Source organism: Procambarus clarkii, chromosome 76 (genome assembly GCF_040958095.1).
Source record: "Procambarus clarkii isolate CNS0578487 chromosome 76, FALCON_Pclarkii_2.0, whole genome shotgun sequence".
Taxonomy (NCBI): Eukaryota; Metazoa; Arthropoda; class Malacostraca; order Decapoda; family Cambaridae; genus Procambarus; species Procambarus clarkii.
Genome location: NC_091225.1, coordinates 9,721,146 through 9,737,726, shown reverse-complemented (window position 1 = coordinate 9,737,726; position 16,581 = coordinate 9,721,146). Strand labels below are relative to the sequence as shown.

The window sequence follows — 16,581 nt, the reverse complement described above, 5'->3', positions numbered from 1 at the left end:
CCTGTCATCACTGTGACAGTATAGAGCTGGGCCTGTCATCACTGTGACAGTGTAGAGCTGGACCTGTCATCACTGTGACAGTATAGAGCTGGCCCTGTCATTACTGTGATAGTATAGAGCTGGACCTGTCATCACTGTGACAGTATAGAGCTGGACCTGTCATTACTGACAGTGTAGAGCTGGACCTGTCATTACTGTGACAGTGTAGAGCTGGACCTGTCATTACTGTGACAGTGTAGAGCTGGACCTGTCATTACTGACAGTGTAGAGCTGGACCTGTCATTACTGTGACAGTGTAGAGCTGGACCTGTCATCACTGTGACAGTGTAGAGCTGGACCTGTCATTACTGTGACAGTATAGAGCTGGACCTGTCATCACTGTGACAGTGTAGAGCTGGACCTGTCATTACTGTGACAGTATAGAGCTGGACCTGTCATCACTGTGACAGTATAGAGCTGGACCTGTCATTACTGTGACAGTATAGAGCTGGACCTGTCATCACTGTGACAGTATAGAGCTGGACCTGTCATCACTGTGACAGTATAGAGCTGGACCTGTCATTACTGTGACAGTGTAGAGCTGGACCTGTCATTACTGTGACAGTGTAGAGCTGGACCTGTCATCACTGTGACAGTATAGAGCTGGACCTGTCATCACTGTGACAGTGTAGAGCAGGACCTGTCATCACTGTGACAGTATAGAGCTGGACCTGTCATCACTGTAACAGTGTAGAGCTGGACCTGTCATCACTGTAACAGTGTAGAGGAAGAAGAGAAGTATACAAGCCACAGAACACACCCATGCAACAATTATAACTCCGTACCGGGAAACTTTTAAGACGGTTTACATAACCTGTGTTAGACCATAGTAATTCCCACCATGCTGTACAGGAGAGACATGATCCCAACATATGAAATATTCAGATACATTTACAAACTGTATCAAAACAAAATGTTTATCATAATAGGGGATTTCATCGAACATTTCTTGAGTATCAAAGCAGCGAGTAAATGGAATATAATAAAATAAGTCAGTTTCAGGGGACCTTTCTCGTGTCCCAATCAGTTCTTTGTGTGATATCCCTTAGATGACAACCTCGTGTGTACAGGTAAGCCACAGTAACAGCAAGACAAACTCCAACAAGAGTCACAACCACAGCCCATCTCCAGCAAGTTCAACGTAACGAGGGTGCGCCTTGAAGATAACACGCGGGCTGCAAGGCTGCAAACCGCACAGTAAAGCCTTCCTGAGAACGGGCACTGTAAAGCCTTCCTGAGAACGGGCACTGTAAAGCCTTCCTGGGAGCGGGCACTGTAAAGCCTTCCTGGGAGCGGGCACAGTAAAGCCTTCCTGAGACCGGGCACTGTAAAGCCTTCCTGGGAGCGGGCACTGTAAAGCCTTCCTGGGAGCGGGCACAGTAAAGCCTTCCTGGGAGCGGGCACAGTAAAGCCTTCCTGAGACCGGGCACAGTAAAGCCTTCCTGGGAGCGGGCACAGTAAAGCCTTCCTGAGACCGGGCACAGTAAAGCCTTCCTGGGAGCGTGCACAGTAAAGCCTTCCTGGGAGCGGGCACAGTAAAGCCTTCCTGGGAGCGGGCACAGTAAAGCCTTCCTGGGAGCGGGCACAGTAAAGCCTTCCTGGGAGCGGGAGCAGTAAAGCCTTCCTGGGAGCGGGCACAGTAAAGCCTTCCTGGGAGCGGGCACAGTAAAGCCTTCCTGGGAGCGGGCACAGTAAAGCCTTCCTGGGAGCGGGCACAGTAAAGCCTTCCTGGGAGCGGGCACAGTAAAGCCTTCCTGGGAGCGGGCACAGTAAAGCCTTCCTGGGAGCGGGCACAGTAAAGCCTTCCTGGGAGCGGGCACAGTAAAGCCTTCCTGGGAGCGGGCACAGTAAAGCCTTCCTGGGAGCGGGCACAGTAAAGCCTTCCTGGGAGCGGGCACAGTAAAGCCTTCCTGGGAGCGGGCACAGTAAAGCCTTCCTGGGAGCGGGCACAGTAAAGCCTTCCTGGGAGCGGGCACAGTAAAGCCTTCCTGGGAGCGGGCACAGTAAAGCCTTCCTGGGAGCGGGCACAGTAAAGCCTTCCTGGGAGCGGGCACAGTAAAGCCTTCCTGGGAGCGGGCACAGTACAGTAAAGCCTTCCTGGGAGCGGGCACAGTACAGTAAAGCCTTCCTGGGAGCGGGCACAGTAAAGCCTTCCTGAGACCGGGCACAGTAAAGCCTTCCTGGGAGCGGGCACAGTAAAGCTTTCCTGAGACCGGGCACAGTAAAGCCTTCCTGGGAGCGGGCACAGTAAAGCCTTCCTGGGAGCGGGAGCAGTAAAGCCTTCCTGGGAGCGGGCACAGTAAAGCCTTCCTGGGAGCGGGCACAGTAAAGCCTTCCTGAGACCGGGCACAGTAAAGCCTTCCTGGGAGCGGGCACAGTAAAGCCTTCCTGAGACCGGGCACAGTAAAGCCTTCCTGGGAGCGGGCACAGTAAAGCCTTCCTGGGAGCGGGAGCAGTAAAGCCTTCCTGGGAGCGGGAGCAGTAAAGCCTTCCTGGAAGCGGGCACAGTAAAGCATTCCTGGGAGCGGGAGCAGTAAAGCCTTCCTGGAAGCGGGCACAGTAAAGCCTTCCTGGGAGCGGGAGCAGTAAAGCCTTCCTGGAAGCGGGAGCAGTAAAGCCTTCCTGGAAGCCGGAGCAGTAAAGCCTTCCTGGGACCAGGCACAGTAAAGCCTTCCTGGGAGCGGGAGCAGTAAAGCCTTCCTGGGAGCGGGAGCAGTAAAGCCTTCCTGGGAGCGGGCACAGTAAAGCCTTCCTGGGAGCGGGCACAGTAAAGCCTTCCTGAGACCGGGCACAGTAAAGCCTTCCTGGGAGCGGGCACAGTAAAGCCTTCCTGGGAGCGGGAGCAGTAAAGCCTTCCTGGGAGCGGGCACAGTAAAGCCTTCCTGGGAGCGGGAGCAGTAAAGCCTTCCTGGAAGCGGGCACAGTAAAGCCTTCCTGGAAGCGGGAGCAGTAAAGCCTTCCTGGGACCGGGCACAGTAAAGCCTTCCTGGGAGAGGGAGCAGTAAAGCCTTCCTGGAAGCGGGCACAGTAAAGCCTTCCTGGGAGCGGGAGCAGTAAAGCCTTCCTGGGAGCGGGAGCAGTAAAGCCTTCCTGGGAGCGGGCACAGTAAAGCCTTCCTGGGAGCGTGCACAGTAAAGCCTGCCTGGGAGCGGGCACAGTAAAGCCTTCCTGTGAGCGGGCAAAGTAAAGCCTTCCTGGGAGCGTGCACAGTAAAGCCTTCCTGGGAGCGTGCACAGTAAAGCCTTCCTGGGAGCGTGCACAGTAAAGCCTTCCTGGGAGCGAGCACAGTAAAGCCTTCCTGGGAGCGGGCACAGTAAAGCCTTCCTGTGAGCGGGCACAGTAAAGCCTTCCTGAGACCGGGCACAGTAAAGCCTTCCTGAGACCGGGCACAGTAAAAGGCCACGAGGTTATTTCAGTAAACCTGTTTTCAGATGGAATGAAATAGGAAGTAAAGTGGTAGTTAGCGTGACATTACGTTGGGGTGGTTTAGAGCCCCAGTAAATACTGGCCAGTCTCTGACCTGTCCTGCTGGTTGGTGCTCAGGTCAACCAGGCTGTTAGACCCCGCTGCTTGCAGCCTGACGAATGTATTATAGCTCTTTTGATCAGGTATCCTTTTTGAAGTGTTTATCAAGTTCTCTTTTGAACGCCACGAGAGTTCGGCTAGTTATGCATCTTATGTATATTTGGAGCGTATTGAGAAGTACTGGGCCCTTGACGTTCAAAAGAGTTCTCTCTCAGCGTGTTTAATGTACCTCTGCTTTTCCTGCCATGCCTCCTGGCCTCATAAGAACTATTCAGAGCAAGTCATAAATATTACACAAGTAAATTATTGTGAATCTCGTTCGCATGAGCTCTAAAGAGCAATATTTGAGACATTTTAAGCGGTCCCAATAGTTTAGATGTTTTATTGAATGGATCCAGGAAGTAACAGTTATCTGCACGTTCTCTAGTAATCAACAACTTCTCCAGGTTGTAATGGGGCTGTTGGTGTGCAACAATACTCCACCCTAGAGAGCACCGGTGTCCTAAATACTATCAGTGGTTTCTCTTCAATGAATATTCCTTGTTATTAAACTTATAGTTTGTATTGGAGGTAAGGTCTGCCAATATAATTACTCCCGGGTCGATATCTTCATTTACTGTAGATAGGACAGAGCCAAAAAGGTATGGAAACTTGTACACAAATAAATTAAAGGTCCAATGGCAGGGACCCAGGAGCTGAAGTTAATCCCCAAGCATGTGATCTATGTTAGTTCACACACACACACACAGCATGCACACTAGAGTCATGCTGCCAGTGGTAGTGGGGACCCCCCCACACACACACACACACGCACCCCAGAGCCATGCTGCCAGTGGTAGTGGGGACCACCACACACACACACACACACAGCATGCACACTAGAGTCATGCTGCCAGTGGTAGTGGGGACCCCCCCCCACACACACACACACACAGCATGCACCCCAGAGCCATGCTGCCAGTGGTAGTGGGGACCACCACACACACACACAGCATGCACACTAGAGCCATGCTGCCAGTGGTAGTGGGGACCACCACACACACACACACACACACAGCATGCACACTAGAGCCATGCTGCCAGTGGTAGTGGGGACCCACACACACACACACACACACAGCATGCACACTAGAGCCATGCTGCCAGTGGTAGTGGGGACCCACACACACACACAGCATGCACACTAGAGCCATGCTGCCAGTGGTAGTGGGGACCACCACACACACACACAGCATGCACACTAGAGCCATGCTGCCAGTGGTAGTGGGGACCCACACACACACACACACACACAGCATGCACACTAGAGCCATGCTGCCAGTGGTAGTGGGGACCACCACACACACACACACACACAGCATGCACACTAGAGCCATGCTGCCAGTGGTAGTGGGGACCCACACACACACACACACACACAGCATGCACACTAGAGCCATGCTGCCAGTGGTAGTGGGGACCCACACACACACACACACACACAGCATGCACACTAGAGCCATGCTGCCAGTGGTAGTGGGGACCACCACACACACACACACACACACAGCATGCACACTAGAGCCATGCTGCCAGTGGTAGTGGGGACCCACACACACACACACACACACACAGCATGCACACTAGAGCCATGCTGCCAGTGGTAGTGGGGACCCACACACACACACACACACCTGCCAACGGCCATACCACGTTGAGAACACCGCTTCTCGTCCGATCAGCGAAGTTAAGCAACGTTGGGTTTGGTTAGTACTTGGATGGGTGACCGCCTGGGAACACCAAATGCTGTTGGCAATAATGTTTGGGGGCCTCGTAGCCTGGTGGATAGCGCGCAGGACTCGTAATTCTGTGGCGCGGGTTCGATTCCCGCACGAGGCAGAAACAAATGGGCAAAGTTTCTTTCACCCTGAATGCCCCTGTTACCTAGCAGTAAATAGGTACCTGGGAGTTAGTCAGCTGTCACGGGCTGCTTCCTGGGGTGTGTGTGTGTGTGTGTGGTGTGGAAAAGAAAAAAAAAAAAAAGTAGTTAGTAAACAGTTGATTGACAGTTGAGAGGCGGGCCGAAAGAGCAAAGCTCAACCCCCGCAAAAACACAACTAGTAAACACAACTAGTAAACACACACATCATGCACACTAGAGCCATGCTGCCAGTGGTAGTGGGGACCCCCACACACACACACACACACAGCATGCACCCCAGAGCCATGCTGCCAGTGGTAGTGGGGACAACCACACACACAGCATGCACCCCAGAGCCATGCTGCCAGTGGTAGTGGGGACAACCACACACACACACACACACAGCATGCACCCCAGAGCCATGCTGCCAGTGGTAGTGGGGACAACCACACACACAGCATGCACCCCAGAGCCATGCTGCCAGTGGTAGTGGGGACAACCACACACACACACAGCATGCACCCCAGAGCCATGCTGCCAGTGGTAGTGGGGACAACCACACACACACACACACAGCATGCACCCCAGAGCCATGCTGCCAGTGGTAGTGGGGACCCCCCCACACACACACACACAGCATGCACCCCAGAGCCATGCTGCCAGTGGTAGTGGGGACAACCACACACACACACACACAGCATGCACCCCAGAGCCATGCTGCCAGTGGTAGTGGGGACAACCACACACACAGCATGCACCCCAGAGCCATGCTGCCAGTGGTAGTGGGGACAACCACACACACACACACACAGCATGCACCCCAGAGCCATGCTGCCAGTGGTAGTGGGGACAACCACACACACACACACACAGCATGCACCCCAGAGCCATGCTGCCAGTGGTAGTGGGGACAACCACACACACACACACCATGCACCCCAGAGCCATGCTGCCAGTGGTACTGGGGACAACCACACACACACACACACAGCATGCACCCCAGAGCCATGCTGCCAGTGGTAGTGGGGGACAACCACACACACACACACACAGCATGTACCCCAGAGCCATGCTGCCAGTGGTAGTGGGGGACAACCACACACACACACACACAGCATGCACCCCAGAGCCATGCTGCCAGTGGTAGTGGGGACCACCACACACACACACACACACACAGCATGCACCCCAGAGCCATGCTGCCAGTGGTAGTGGGGGACCACCACACACACACACACACACAGCATGCACACTAGAGCCATGCTGCCAGTGGTAGTGGGGACCACCACACACACACACACACACTCAGCATGCACACTAGAGCCATGCTGCCAGTGGTAGTGGGGACCCACACACACACACACACACACAGCATGCACACTAGAGCCATGCTGCCAGTGGTAGTGGGGACCACCACACACACACACACACACACAGCATGCACACTAGAGCCATGCTGCCAGTGGTAGTGGGGACCCACACACACACACACACACACACACAGCATGCACACTAGAGCCATGCTGCCAGTGGTAGTGGGGACCACCACACACACACACACACACAGCATGCACACTAGAGCCATGCTGCCAGTGGTAGTGGGGACCCACACACACACACACACACACAGCATGCACACTAGAGCCATGCTGCCAGTGGTAGTGGGGACCACCACACACACACACACACACACACAGCATGCACACTAGAGCCATGCTGCCAGTGGTAGTGGGGACCCACACACACACACACACACACAGCATGCACACTAGAGCCATGCTGCCAGTGATAGTGGGGACCCCCACACACACACACACACAGCATGCACACTAGAGCCATGCTGCCAGTGGTAGTGGGGACCCCCCCCACACACACACACACAGCATGCACCCCAGAGCCATGCTGCCAGTGGTAGTGGGGACAACCACACACACACACACACAGCATGCACCCCAGAGCCATGCTGCCAGTGGTAGTGGGGACAACCACACACACACACACACACACACACACAGCATGCACCCCAGAGCCATGCTGCCAGTGGTAGTGGGGGACAACCACACACACACACACACACAGCATGTACCCCAGAGCCATGCTGCCAGTGGTAGTGGGGGACAACCACACACACACACACACACACAGCATGCACCCCAGAGCCATGCTGCCAGTGGTAGTGGGGACCCCCACACACACACACACACACAGCATGCACACTAGAGCCATGCTGCCAATGGTAGTGGGGACCACCACACACACACACACACACACACACAGCATGCACACTAGAGCCATGCTGCCAGTGGTAGTGGGGACCCACACACACACACACACACACAGCATGCACACTAGAGCCATGCTGCCAGTGGTAGTGGGGACCACCACACACACACACACACAGCATGCACACTAGAGCCATGCTGCCAGTGGTAGTGGGGACCCACACACACACACACACACACAGCATGCACACTAGAGCCATGCTGCCAGTGGTAGTGGGGACCACCACACACACACACACACACACACAGCATGCACACTAGAGCCATGCTGCCAGTGGTAGTGGGGACCCACACACACACACAGCATGCACACTAGAGCCATGCTGCCAGTGGTAGTGGGGACCCACACACACACACACACACACAGCATGCACACTAGAGCCATGCTGCCAGTGGTAGTGGGGACCCCCCACACACACACACACAGCATGCACACTAGAGCCATGCTGCCAGTGGTAGTGGGGACCCCCACACACACACACACACAGCATGCACCCCAGAGCCATGCTGCCAGTGGTAGTGGGGACAACCACACACACACACACACAGCATGCACCTCAGAGCCATGCTGCCAGTGGTAGTGGGGACAACCACACACACACACACACAGCATGCACCCCAGAGCCATGCTGCCAGTGGTAGTGGGGACAACCACACACACACACACACAGCATGCACCCCAGAGCCATGCTGCCAGTGGTAGTGGGGGACAACCACACACACACACACACAGCATGTACCCCAGAGCCATGCTGCCAGTGGTAGTGGGGGACAACCACACACACACACACACAGCATGCACCCCAGAGCCATGCTGCCAGTGGTAGTGGGGACAACCACACACACACACACAGCATGCACACTAGAGCCATGCTGCCAGTGGTAGTGGGGACCCCCCCCCCCACACACACACACAGCATGCACACTAGAGCCATGCTGCCAGTGGTAGTGGGGACCCCCCCACACACACACACACAGCATGTACCCCAGAGCCATGCTGCCAGTGGTAGTGGGGACCACCACACACACACACACACACAGCATGCACCCCAGAGCCATGCTGCCAGTGGTAGTGGGGGACCACCACACACACACACACACACACACAGCATGCACCCCAGAGCCATGCTGCCAGTGGTAGTGGGGGACCACCACACACACACACACACACACAGCATGCACACTAGAGCCATGCTGCCAGTGGTAGTGGGGACCACCACACACACACACACACACAGCATGCACACTAGAGCCATGCTGCCAGTGGTAGTGGGGACCCACACACACACACACACACACAGCATGCACACTAGAGCCATGCTGCCAGTGGTAGTGGGGACCACCACACACACACACACACACACACACACAGCATGCACACTAGAGCCATGCTGCCAGTGGTAGTGGGGACCCACACACACACACACACACACAGCATGCACACTAGAGCCATGCTGCCAGTGGTAGTGGGGACCACCACACACACACACAGCATGCACACTAGAGCCATGCTGCCAGTGGTAGTGGGGACCCACACACACACACACACACACAGCATGCACACTAGAGCCATGCTGCCAGTGGTAGTGGGGACCACCACCACACACACACACACACAGCATGCACACTAGAGCCATGCTGCCAGTGGTAGTGGGGACCCACACACACACTCACACACACAGCATGCACACTAGAGCCATGCTGCCAGTGGTAGTGGGGACCCACACACACACACACACACACAGCATGCACACTAGAGCCATGCTGCCAGTGGTAGTGGGGACCCCCACACACACACACACACACACAGCATGCACACTTGAGCCATGCTGCCAGTGGTAGTGGGGACCCCCACACACACACACACACAGCATGCACCCCAGAGCCATGCTGCCAGTGGTAGTGGGGACAACCACACACACACACACACAGCATGCACCCCAGAGCCATGCTGCCAGTGGTAGTGGGGACAACCACACACACACACACACAGCATGCACCCCAGAGCCATGCTGCCAGTGGTAGTGGGGACAACCACACACACACACACACAGCATGCACCCCAGAGCCATGCTGCCAGTGGTAGTGGGGACAACCACACACACACACACACAGCATGCACCCCAGAGCCATGCTGCCAGTGGTAGTGGGGGACAACCACACACACACACACACAGCATGTACCCCAGAGCCATGCTGCCAGTGGTAGTGGGGGACAACCACACACACACACACACAGCATGCACCCCAGAGCCATGCTGCCAGTGGTAGTGGGGACAACCACACACACACACACACACAGCATGCACCCCAGAGCCATGCTGCCAGTGGTAGTGGGGACAACCACACACACACACACACAGCATGCACCCCAGAGCCATGCTGCCAGTGGTAGTGGGGACAACCACACACACACACACACAGCATGCACCCCAGAGCCATGCTGCCAGTGGTAGTGGGGGACAACCACACACACACACACACAGCATGTACCCCAGAGCCATGCTGCCAGTGGTTGTGGGGGACAACCACACACACACACACACACAGCATGCACCCCAGAGCCATGCTGCCAGTGGTAGTGGGGGACAACCACACACACACACACACAGCATGTACCCCAGAGCCATGCTGCCAGTGGTAGTGGGGGACAACCACACACACACACACAGCATGCACCCCAGAGCCATGCTGCCAGTGGTAGTGGGGACCCCCACACACACAGCATGCACACTAGAGCCATGCTGCCAGTGGTAGTGGGGACCCACACACACACACACACACACAGCATGCACACTAGAGCCATGCTGCCAGTGGTAGTGGGGACCCACACACACACACACACACACACACAGCATGCACACTAGAGCCATGCTGCCAGTGGTAGTGGGGACCCCCACACACACACACACACAGCATGCACACTTGAGCCATGCTGCCAGTGGTAGTGGGGACCCCCACACACACACACACACAGCATGCACCCCAGAGCCATGCTGCCAGTGGTAGTGGGGACAACCACACACACACACACACAGCATGCACCCCAGAGCCATGCTGCCAGTGGTAGTGGGGACAACCACACACACACACACACAGCATGCACCCCAGAGCCATGCTGCCAGTGGTAGTGGGGACAACCACACACACACACACACAGCATGCACCCCAGAGCCATGCTGCCAGTGGTAGTGGGGACAACCACACACACACACACACAGCATGCACCCCAGAGCCATGCTGCCAGTGGTAGTGGGGACAACCACACACACACACACACAGCATGCACCCCAGAGCCATGCTGCCAGTGGTAGTGGGGGACAACCACACACACACACACACAGCATGTACCCCAGAGCCATGCTGCCAGTGGTAGTGGGGGACAACCACACACACACACACACAGCATGCACCCCAGAGCCATGCTGCCAGTGGTAGTGGGGACCCCCACACACACAGCATGCACACTAGAGCCATGCTGCCAGTGGTAGCATGAACCCCAATATTGGTTTAGCTAAGCAAGTTACGGCACAGAGGAGTTAGTAACATAGCTTAACTAAACAATGTTTGTCAGTGTTTATCAGACAAACACAATGAGGGGAAATTTGCTATTTGAGACAATTACAATTTTAATTTAAATTGTCCTATTATGCACTCGGCACTAATGCAGTTGGCTGGAGCGGACAGTTAACATTTAATTGAGTGCAATGAGACATTGAGTGCAATGAGACATTGAGTGCAATGTCTCCAGTAAGCAAACTGGGGATAATTGGCTGAAATATATGGTAGTTGATCATTTTGTTGAACATTTCTTGACTATTTGTGAAATAATTACTTTTTATTTCTCGGATATGTTCACATTTCCCCCAAGCAGCAGGATGAGTGAATACTTTTGTGGCCACAGTTTACCACCTCAACAACACTGGTGAGAGCTGTGAGAGCTGGTCAACACTGTGGTGAGAGGTGTGAGAGCTGGTCAACACTGGTGAGAGGTGTGAGAGCTGGTCAACACTGTGGTGAGAGGTGTGAGAGCTGGTCAACACTGTGGTGAGAGGTGTGAGAGCGGGTCAACACTGGTGAGAGGTGTGAGAGCTGGTCAACACTGTGGTGAGAGGTGTGAGAGCGGGTCAACACTGGTGAGAGCTGTGAGAGCTGGTCAACACTGTGGTGAGAGGTGTGAGAGCTGGTCAACACTGGTGAGAGGTGTGAGAGCTGGTCAACACTGTGGTGAGAGGTGTGAGAGGTGGTCAACACTGTGGTGAGAGGTGTGAGAGCTGTGAGAGCTGGTCAACACTGTGGTGAGAGGTGTGAGAGCGGGTCAACACTGTGGTGAGAGGTGTGAGAGCTGGTCAACACTGTGGTGAGAGGTGTGAGAGCTGGTCAACACTGTGGTGAGAGGTGTGAGAGCGGGTCAACACTGGTGAGAGGTGTGAGAGCTGGTCAACACTGTGGTGAGAGGTGTGAGAGCTGGTCAACACTGTGGTGAGAGGTGTGAGAGCGGGTCAACACTGGTGAGAGGTGTGAGAGCTGGTCAACAGTGTGGTGAGAGGTGTGAGAGCTGGTCAACACTGGTGAGAGGTGTGAGAGCTGGTCAACACTGTGGTGAGAGGTGTGAGAGGTGGTCAACACTGTAGTGAGAGGTGGTCAACACTGTGGTGAGAAGTGTGAGAGCTGGTCAACACTGGTGAGAGGTGTGAGAGCTGGTCAACACTGGTGAGAGGTGTGAGAGGTGGTCAACACTGGTGAGAGGTGTGAGAGGTGGTCAACACTGGTGAGAGGTGTGAGAGGTGGTCAACACTGGTGAGAGGTGTGAGAGGTGGTCAACACTGGTGAGAGGTGTGAGAGGTGGTCAACACTGTGGTGAGAGGTGTGAGAGCTGGTCAACACTGAGGTGAGACGTGTGAGAGGTGGTCAACACTGTGGTGAGAGGTGTGAGAGCTGGTCAACACTGTGGTGAGAGGTGTGAGAGCTGGTCAACACTGGTGAGAGGTGTGAGAGCTGGTCAACACTGGTGAGAGGTGTGAGAGGTGGTCAACACTGTGGTGAGAGGTGTGAGAGCTGGTCAACACTGAGGTGAGAGGTGTGAGAGGTGGTCAACACTGTGGTGAGAGGTGTGAGAGCTGGTCAACACTGTGGTGAGAGGTGTGAGAGCTGGTCAACACTGTGGTGAGAGGTGTGAGAGCTGGTCAACACTGTGGTGAGAGGTGTGAGAGCTGGTCAACACTGTGGTGAGAGGTGTGAGAGGAGGTCAACACTGTGGTGAGAGCTGTGAGAGGTGGTCAACACTGTGGTGAGAGGTGTGAGAGCTGGTCAACACTGAGGTGAGAGGTGTGAGAGGTGGTCAACACTGTGGTGAGAGGTGTGAGAGCTGGTCAACACTGTGGTGAGAGGTGTGAGAGCTGGTCAACACTGGTGAGAGGTTTGAGAGGAGGTCAACACTGTGGTGAGAGGTGTGAGAGCTGGTCAACACTGTGGTGAGAGGTGTGAGAGGTGGTCAACACTGGTGAGAGGTGTGAGAGGTGGTCAACACTGTGGTGAGAGGTGTGAGAGCTGGTCAACACTGTGGTGAGAGGTGTGAGAGCTGGTCAACACTGTGGTGAGAGGTGTGAGAGCTGGTCAACACTGTGGTGAGAGGTGTGAGAGCTGGTCAACACTGAGGTGAGAGGTGTGAGAGCTGGTCAACACTGTGGTGAGAGGTGTGAGAGCTGGTCAACACTGTGGTGAGAGGTGTGAGAGCTGGTCAACACTGTGGTGAGAGGTGTGAGAGCTGGTCAACACTGTGGTGAGAGGTGTGAGAGGTGGTCAACACTGTGGTGAGAGGTGTGAGAGCTGGTCAACACTGTGGTGAGAGGTGTGAGAGGTGGTCAACACTGTGGTGAGAGGTGTGAGAGGTGTGAGAGTTGGTCAACACTGAGGTGAGAGGTGTGAGAGCTGGTCAACACTGAAGTGAGAGGTGTGAGAGGTGGTCAACACTCCCCCCTCCCCCTCTCATATCTACAAAATTTATGAAGTATAAGATCAAAATATCCTTCATCTGGCAACCTTCTCGTCTTAAATAATGACGTTGTTTCGCGAAATTATCGCGCACCAGCGCCGGGAATGTTATTACATGTTATTGTTCTAATGTTCTTATGTTCTTATGTTCTTATGTTCTTATGTTCTTATGTTCTTATCTTCTTATGTTCTTAGTGGAAATTATGGCTTAAGATGCCCGGGTATAACGACGCTTGTTGATGGACGATTATACCCGGCACGACAGCTGCTCCTGTGCTGCCTCAGCTGGTGTGTGTCAGTCATGGTGCTGCCTCAGCTGGTGTGTGTCAGTCATGGTGCTGCCTCAGCTGGTGTGTGTCAGTCATGGTGCTGCCTCAGCTGGTGTGTGTCAGTCATGGTGCTGCCTCAGCTGCTGTGTGTGAGTCATGGTGCTGCCTCAGCTGGTGAGTGTCAGTCATGGTGCTGCCTCAGCTGGTGTGTGTGTCAGTCATGGTGCTGCCTCAGCTGGTGTGAGTCAGTCAGTCATGGTGCTGCCTCAGCTGGTGGGTGTCAGTCATGGTGCTGCCTCAGCTGGTGTGTGTCAGTCATGGTGCTGCCTCAGCTGGTGTGTGTCAGTCATGGTGCTGCCTCAGCTGGTGTGAGTCAGTCAGTCATGGTGCTGCCTCAGCTGGTGTGTGTCAGTCATGGTGCTGCCTCAGCTGGTGTGAGTCAGTCAGTCATGGTGCTGCCTCAGCTGGCGTGTGTCAGTCATGGTGCTGCCTCAGCTGGTGTGAGTCAGTCAGTCATGGTGCTGCCTCAGCTGGTGTGTGTCAGTCAGTCATGGTGCTGCCTCAGCTGGTGTGTGTCAGTCAGTCATGGTGCTGCCTCAGCTGGTGTGAGTCAGTCATGGTGCTGCCTCAGCTGGTGTGTGTGAGTGAGTCATGGTGCTGCCTCAGCTGGTGTGAGTCAGTCAGTCATGGTGCTGCCTCAGCTGGTGTGTGTCAGTCATGGTGCTGCCTCAGCTGGTGTGTGTCAGTCATGGTGCTGCCTCAGCTGGTGTGTGTCAGTCATGGTGCTGCCTCAGCTGGTGTGAGTCAGTCAGTCATGGTGCTGCCTCAGCTGGTGTGAGTCAGTCATGGTGCTGCCTCAGCTGGTGTGTGTGAGTCAGTCATGGTGATGCCTCAGCTGGTGTGAGTCAGTCATGGTGCTGCCTCAGCTGGTGTGTGTCAGTCAGTCATGGTGCTGCCTCAGCTGGTGTGTGTCAGTCAGTCATGGTGCTGCCTCAGCTGGTGTGAGTCAGTCAGTCATGGTGCTGCCTCAGCTGGTGTGTGTCAGTCAGTCATGGTGCTGCCTCAGCTGGCGTGTGTCAGTCATGGTGCTGCCTCAGCTGGTGTGAGTCAGTCATGGTGCTGCCTCAGCTGGTGTGTGTCAGTCATGGTGCTGCCTCAGCTGGTGTGAGTCAGTCATGGTGCTGCCTCAGCTGGCGTGTGTCAGTCATGGTGCTGCCTCAGCTGGTGTGAGTCAGTCAGTCATGGTGCTGCCTCAGCTGGTGTGTGTCAGTCATGGTGCTGCCTCAGCTGGTGTGAGTCAGTCATGGTGCTGCCTCAGCTGGTGTGTGTCAGTCAGTCATGGTGCTGCCTCAGCTGGTGTGTGTCAGTCATGGTGCTGCCTCAGCTGGTGTGAGTCAGTCATGGTGCTGCCTCAGCTGGTGTGAGTCAGTCATGGTGCTGCCTCAGCTGGTGTGTGTCAGTCATGGTGCTGCCTCAGCTGGTGTGAGTCAGTCATGGTGCTGCCTCAGCTGGTGTGTGTCAGTCATGGTGCTGCCTCAGCTGGTGTGAGTCAGTCATGGTGCTGCCTCAGCTGGCGTGTGTCAGTCATGGTGCTGCCTCAGCTGGTGTGAGTCAGTCAGTCATGGTGCTGCCTCAGCTGGTGTGTGTCAGTCATGGTGCTGCCTCAGCTGGTGTGAGTCAGTCATGGTGCTGCATCAGCTGGTGTGTGTGAGTGAGTCATGGTGCTGCCTCAGCTGGTGTGTGTCAGTCATGGTGCTGCCTCAGCTGGTGTGAGTCAGTCATGGTGCTGCCTCAGCTGGTGTGTGTCAGTCATGGTGCTGCCTCAGCTGGTGTGAGTCAGTCATGGTGCTGCCTCAGCTGGCGTGTGTCAGTCATGGTGCTGCCTCAGCTGGTGTGAGACAGTCAGTCATGGTGCTGCCTCAGCTGGTGTGTGTCAGTCATGGTGCTGCCTCAGCTGGTGTGAGTCAGTCATGGTGCTGCCTCAGCTGGTGTGTGTCAGTCATGGTGCTGCCTCAGCTGGTGTGAGTCAGTCAGTCATGGTGCTGCCTCAGCTGGTGTGTGTCAGTCATGGTGCTGCCTCAGCTGGTGTGTGTCAGTCATGGTGCTGCCTCAGCTGGTGTGTGTCAGTCATGGTGCTGCCTCAGCTGGTGTGAGTCAGTCAGTCATGGTGCTGCCTCAGCTGGCGTGTGTCAGTCATGGTGCTGCCTCAGCTGGTGTGAGTCAGTCAGTCATGGTGCTGCCTGAGCCTGGCGTGTGTCAGTCATGGTGCTACCTCAGCTGGTGTGAGTCAGTCAGTCATGGTGCTGCCTCAGCTGGTATGTGTCAGTCAGTCATGGTGCTGCCTCAGCTGGTGTGTGTCAGTCAGTCATGGTGCTGCCTCAGCTGGCGTGAGTCAGTCATGGTGCTGCCTCAGCTGGTGTGTGTGAGTCAGTCATGGTGCTGCCTCAGCTGGTGTGAGTCAGTCAGTCATGGTGCTGCCTCAGCTGGTGTGTGTCAGTCATGGTGCTGCCTCAGCTGGTGTGTGTCAGTCATGGTGCTGCCTCAGCTGGTGTGAGTCAGTCAGTCATGGTGC

The 16,581-nt window shown here is 55.2% G+C and overlaps 1 protein-coding gene and 1 non-coding gene across 3 annotated transcripts in view; one reads left to right on the top strand and one right to left on the bottom strand.

Moving 5' to 3' along the window:
* The window catches only part of LOC123771433 (uncharacterized), a 910,720-nt gene that overhangs the window by 336,007 nt on the left and 558,132 nt on the right, over positions 1 to 16,581 (bottom strand). The window lies entirely within an intron of this gene.
* On the top strand, positions 5,240 to 5,358 carry LOC138357262 (5S ribosomal RNA). The gene has a single exon (XR_011224859.1). It is a non-coding gene; the product is annotated as a 5S ribosomal RNA (ribosomal RNA).